This window comes from Oncorhynchus mykiss, chromosome 9, assembly GCF_057628025.1.
Source record: "Oncorhynchus mykiss isolate SJ-2025 chromosome 9, ASM5762802v1, whole genome shotgun sequence".
Taxonomy (NCBI): Eukaryota; Metazoa; Chordata; class Actinopteri; order Salmoniformes; family Salmonidae; genus Oncorhynchus; species Oncorhynchus mykiss.
The window spans coordinates 46300049-46306642 of NC_143030.1; positions in this window are offsets into that span (position 1 = coordinate 46300049).

A 6594-nucleotide genomic window follows, 5' to 3' on the forward strand; every position below is an offset into this window, starting at 1 on the left:
ACTGGTTAAAATCTGGTCGGGACATTTTATAACCAGATCACAACCAGCTTAAGACATATTTATCGTCTTTTTTACGTTATTTTTTGTTGATATCTGTTTTTTTGGTTGAAATCTGATTGAACTACTGACCAGTTATCAAAATTCTTCGTATATAAACATGGGCACAGTGTTTGTGGGCCATGTACCCATTGCATATAAGAAACTAGAGCATTACAATTATACATTTTTTAGTAATGTTTTTTTTTGAGCCAGCAGGGTCTGCATGATTCAGTTTAGCACACTTGGCAAACAGCTGGCAGCGCACATCAAAGCGGGTTAGGGTCTCGAGGCATACCGTACCCAGTCAACACGCTGGGCTCAGGCCTAATCTGAGACTCGGAATAATCCACATGGACTCTGAGAACTTCATGCAGGCCAAGGCCTTCCCAAATCCGGCAGAATCACATTACTCTGGTATATTCCAGGTATATAAATGGTACCCGGGCCGAGTCCACTTCAGCTCATCCGGCCCGATTCATTTTTCAGGAGTAGGGCCATTTGAGGTTTTTATTTGGCAGGTGTTGAAATAGCAAACTTTTTTTTTTAAAGAAAAGTGATGTATTTAACCCCCAAGTCATGGAATTTGCTAGGTCATTAAAAGCTCAAATGTGTGACAGTCTCTTCCATCCTACAGCTATCAGAGATTGTCTCTACTCTCTACTCATCTCGGATAGCTTAACACTTTTGATTTTACTACAGTGGTTTTTGTAGTCGCAGTCCAACCACATAGAAAGTGCACATTCACTTCAATAATATTTGTTCCAGGCTAACAGCAAGACAAACATGCACAATAATACAGGATACCCTTACAGAAATGCACTGCCGTTAAAATGGTTGTTTAATTAATGATATATGGTAGCTTGCTGTGTGTGTTGGCTTCTAATGGTAATCTCTTGTCTGTGTTAGCGAATTGCACTGTTTATTGTGCTGCACATTTTCTTCTGTTCCACTGAATGCTGTTTTGAAGTTCCATTATGACTAACTCAATTTGTTCTCAGAATTTAACAAATAACACGTAGCCTATGTAAACTCAGCAAAAAAAACTGTTTATTTTCAGCAAACTTAACATGTGTAAATATTTGTATGAACATAAGATTCAACAACTGAGACAAACTGAACAAGTTCCACAGACATATGACTAATAAATGGAATAATGTGTCCCTGAACAAAGGGGGGGTCAAAATCAAAAGTAACAGTCAGTATCTGGTGTGGCCACCAGCTGCATTAAGTACTGCAGTGCATCTCCTCATGGACTGCACCAGATTTGCCAGTTCTTGCTGTGAGATGTTACCCCACTCTTCCACCAAGGCACCTGCAAGTTCCCGGACATTTCTGGGGGGGAATGGCCCTAGCCCTCACCCTCAGATCCAACAGGTCCCAGACATGGTCAATAGGATTGAGATCCGGGCTCTTTGCTGGCCATGGCAGAACACTGACATTCCTGTCTTGTAGGAAATCACACACAGAACGAGCAATATGGCTGGTGGCATTGTCATGCTGGAGGGTCATGTCAGGATGAGCCTGCAGAAAGGGTACCACATGAGGGAGGAGGATGTCTTCCCTGTAACACACAGCGTTGAGATTGCCTGCAATGACAACAAGCTCAGTCCGATGATGCTGTGACACACCGCCCCAGACCATGACGGACCCTCCACCTCCAAATCGATCCCGCTCCAGAGTACAGGCATCGGTGTAACGCTCACCCTTGGTGAGACAAAACCACGACTCATGTGAGAGCACTTTTTGCCAGTCCTGTCTGGTCCAGCAACGGTGGGTTTGTGCCCATAGGCGACGTTGTTGCCGGTGATGTCTGGTGAGGACCTGCCTTTACAACAGGCCTACAAGCCCTCAGTCCAGCCCCTCTCAGCCTATTGCGGACAATCTGAGCACTGATGGAGGGATTGTGCGTTCCTGGTGTAACTCGGGCAGTTGTTGTTGCCATCCTGTACCTGTCCACAGGTGTGATGTTCGGATGTACTGATCCTGTGCAGGTGTTGCTACACGTGGTCTGCCACAGAGAGTATGATCAGCTGTTCGTCCTGTCTCCCTGTGGCGCCGTCTTAAGCGTCTCACAGTACGGACATTGCAATTTATTGTCCTTTATTACCCCATCTGCACATCTGCAGTCCTCATGGCTCCTTGCAGCATGCCTAAGGCGCGTTCATGCAGATGAGCAGGGACCCTGGGCATCTTTCTGTTGGTGTTTTTCAGAGTCAGTAGAAAGGCCTCTTTAGTGTCCTACGTTTTCATAACTGTGATCTTAATTGCCTACCGTCTGTAAGCTGTTAGTGTCTTAACGACAGTTCCACAGGTGCATGTTCATTAATTGTTTATGGTTAATTGAACCAGCATGGGAAACAGTGTTTATACCCTTTACAATGAAGATCGGTGAAGTTATTTGAACTTCTACGAATTATCTTTGAAAAGACAGGGTCCTGAAAAGGGGACCTTTTTGCTGAGTTTATTTTATTTCAATATCATAATACAATCCACCAGGATTTACAAAACCCTATTTATCGCATTTATTTCCATAAATAATCCAAACATGATAACTGAAAATATGACTATTCTATTTTACCTTGAAGATTTTAAGCAATTAAAATAATGTGCGCAGTATATTAGTTAAATTTCAGTAGCTAAATAACGAGGTAGGTATATCAGTTCCAGCTAAAACTTGGATAGGAATCTGTGCCTCGAGCGCAGTTATTGAGATGTCTGTGCGCAGGCAGCCTGCTTGCTCAAGCGCATCGGTCAACATTCCATACAGCAGCTGGGAAGAGCGTTTGGTAAGTGAAGTGGAGGAATGTTGGAGAAAACTTCGATGAAATATTAGCTTGCTAGCCAGTGGGTGCCCACTGGCCACGCGCACAGACGTTGATGCCGAGCTCCGGTGCCAGCTAGAAGAAGACAAAATCAAGCCTATTGATCCATCCCTCTGGATCTCAAACCTAGTGGTGGTAAAAATAAAGAAATCACGGGGGCCTGCGTACCTACGTGGACCTTAGAGCAGCAAGCAAGGCAATCATCCCAGACAAATACCCCCGTGCTCACTGCCCTATTCTACGGCTCCAGTGTTCGCCACAGGATCCGCAACCTCACAGCATTCATCACCCATTTAGGGGTCTACGCTTACAAGCGCATGGCGTTTGGATTAAGCTCTGCCCCCAGCTGCTTCCAAAACATCATGATGTCTCTCTTCGCGGAGTCCCAGGAGGGGCCATCTACCCCTATGACATCGTTGTTCACGGGCCCACCACAAAGGTCCATAGTCAGCGCCTCCACAGTGTGTTCTCTGCACTGGCAAAACACCACCTCATTCTCAATGGAGAAGTGTTTATTCTCCACCCCTCCCCAGTGTCCCTCATGCTGCAAGACGGTCCTGCAGCTGACCCTGGACAGACTGCCTCATCCGGTTCAACCACCCGCTCACAATGCTTGGGCCAGTCACAGCCAACCAGCAGCGGATGAAAGACCGCTTTGACAAGTTACGGTGGGTTAGGCCACCTGTCATAACCGCCTCTGACTGGGTCAGGATCAGACGGCCCAACCGCGACAAGCTCCAGTCCTTCTGGTCAAACGTCAGATTGGACCAGCCACTTTCCAACTGACCCGCTTAGGGGTCACACACTACAAGCGCATGGCGTTTGGATTCAGCTGCCCCCAGCTGCTTCCAAAAGATCATGACGTCCATCTTTGCTGGGTCCCAGGGGTGGCTATCTACCTCGATGACGTTGTTGTTCACGGGCCTGGTACTCTGCGCTCAACTTTAGTCGCTGTCACTAGCCGGCTACCACCCCCTTACTCTTAACATGCACCTAATAGGCTGCTGCCCTATGTACATAGTCATGGAACACTGATCACTTTAATAATGTTTACATACCGACCTATCCTATTTAACTATTGCTGTACATATACTATTGTTATACCACCTTTATATTTATATTCTGGACTATGACATTGCTCGTCCTAATATTTCTAAATTCAATTATTTTACTTTTTAGATGCATGCATTGTTGTGAATTGTTCAATATTACTGCACTATTGGAGCTAGGAACACAAGCATTTTGCTAAACCCACAATATATGCTAAATGCAGTGTATTCATAAAGTATTCAGACCCCTTCACTTTGTTACATTACAGCCTTATTCTAAAATGAATTAAATTGAAAAGCATAGAAAAAAAAGTATCTACACCATACCCCATAATGACAAAGCAAAAATAGGTTTCCAGATGTATAGAAACCTGAAATATCACATTTACATAAGTATTCAGACCCTTTACTCAGTACTTTGTTGAAGCACCTTTGGCAGCGATTACGGCCTCGAGTCTTCTTGGATATGACACTATAAGCTTGGCACACCTGCATTTGGGGAGTTTCTCCCATTCTTCTCTGCAGATCCTCTCAAGCTCTGTCAGGTTGGATGGGGAGCGTCGCTGCACAGCTATTTTCAGGTCTCTCCAGAGATGTTCGATCAGGTTCAAGTCCGGGCTCTGGCTGGGCCACTCAAGGACATTCAGAGACTTGTCCCGAAGCCACTCCTGAGTTGTCTTGGCTGTGTGCTTATTGGTCGTGGTCCTCTTGGAAGGTGAACCGTCACCCCAGTCTGAGATCCCAAGCACTCTAGATCAGGTTTTCATCAAGGATCTCTCTGTACTTTGCTCTGTTCATCTTTCCCCTCGATCCTGACTAGTTTCCCCATCCCTGCCTCTGAAAAACATCCCCACAGCATGACCCTGTCACCACCATGCTTCAATGTAGGGATGGTATTGGCCAGGTGATGAGCAGTGCATGGTTTCCTCCAGACATGAAGCATGACAAACAGTCCAGAGTTCAATCTTGGTTTCATCAGACCAGAGTCCTTTTAGGTGCTTTTTGGCAAACTCCAAGTGGGCTATCATGTGCCTTTTACTGAGGAGAGGCTTCCGTCTGGCCACAATACCATAAAGGCCTGATTGGTGGAGTGCTGCAGAGATGGTTGTCCTTCTGGAAGGTTTTCCCATCTCCACAGAGGAACTCTGGAGCCCTGTCAGAGTGAACATCGGGTTCTTGGTCACCTCCCTGACCAAGGCCCTTCTCCCGATTGCTCAGTTTGGCCGGGCGGCCAGCTCTAGGAAGAGTCTTAGTGGTTCCAAACTTCTTCCATTTAAGAATGATGGAGGCCACTGTGTTCTTGGGGACCTTCAATTATGCAGAAATATTTTGGTACCTTTCCCCAGATCTGTGCCTCGACACAATCGTGTCTCAGAGCTCTATGGATAATTCCTTTGATCTCGGCTTGGTTTTTGCTCTGACATGCACTGTCAACTGTGGGAGTTTATATGTAGGGCAGCAGGTAACCTAGTGGTTAAAGCGTTGGAATAGTAAGCAAAAGGTTGCAAGATCGAATCCCCGAGCTGACAATGTATAAAAAAATATTTAAAAAATATATAATAATAAAATTAAAAAATATATATATAAAAAAAGAAAAATCGGTCTTTCTGCCCCTGAACAAGGCAGTTAGCCTAGGAACAGTGGGTTGTCATTGAAAATAAGAATTTGTTCTTAACTGACTTTCCTAGTTTAAAATAAAACATAGACCAATGTGCGCCTTTCCAAATCATGTCCAATTGAATTGACCTCAGGTGGGCTCCAATCAAGTTGAAGAAACATTGCAAGGATGATCAATGTAAACAGGATGCACCTGAGCTCATTTAAAGTCTCATTTCAAAGAGTCTTAATACTTACAAGGTATCAGTTTATTTTTTATACATTTTCAAAAAAAAAAAAACGGTTTGCTCTGTCATTGTGCGGATTGATGAGGGGGAAAAATATTTAAGATTTTAGAATAAGGTTGTAACGTAACCAAATTTGGAAAAATTGAACTGTATGTGTATGCAACCAATAAGACTTGATTTGGAGCTATTGAAAATAAGAATTTGTTCTTAACTGACTTGCCTAGTTAAATAAAGGTAAAAAAATATTCAGCCACCCGTGTCATAGACTGTTCTCTCTGCTACCCGTCGTGGTAATTTCTTGTATTACTAAACATTGAGAGAGCAAACCACACACAAGTCAGAGTTATATTATAAAGTCCATCTTTAATTAAATGAGCTTCACCATAGCCCTTTTTGACTCTCAGATCAATTCAGTGTCTATAAATCAATTCTCTGAGAGTGTTTACAAAATGGCAATCTTTTATTGCAAAGATCCACCCCCTAGCCGACATGACAAACCACAGATAATAGGAACTTCACAAAGTGCCTTTTACTTGAAAGCGGAGTATCCCATAGCCAGATATAAATGATCATTCAATTTGGTCTCCTAAAAGAAGTTCTTATCTCGTTCTTGGTACAACATAGTACCAAACCATTACCTCATCCAATGGCATACACTGCCTTGCAAAAGTATTCGGCCCCCTTGAACTTTGCGACCTTTTGCCACATTTCAGGCTTCAAACATAAATATATAAAACTTAATTTTTTTGTGAAGAATCAACAACAAGTGGGACACAATCATGAAGTGGAACGACATTTATTGGAAATTTCAAACTTTTTTAACAAATCAAAAACTGAAAA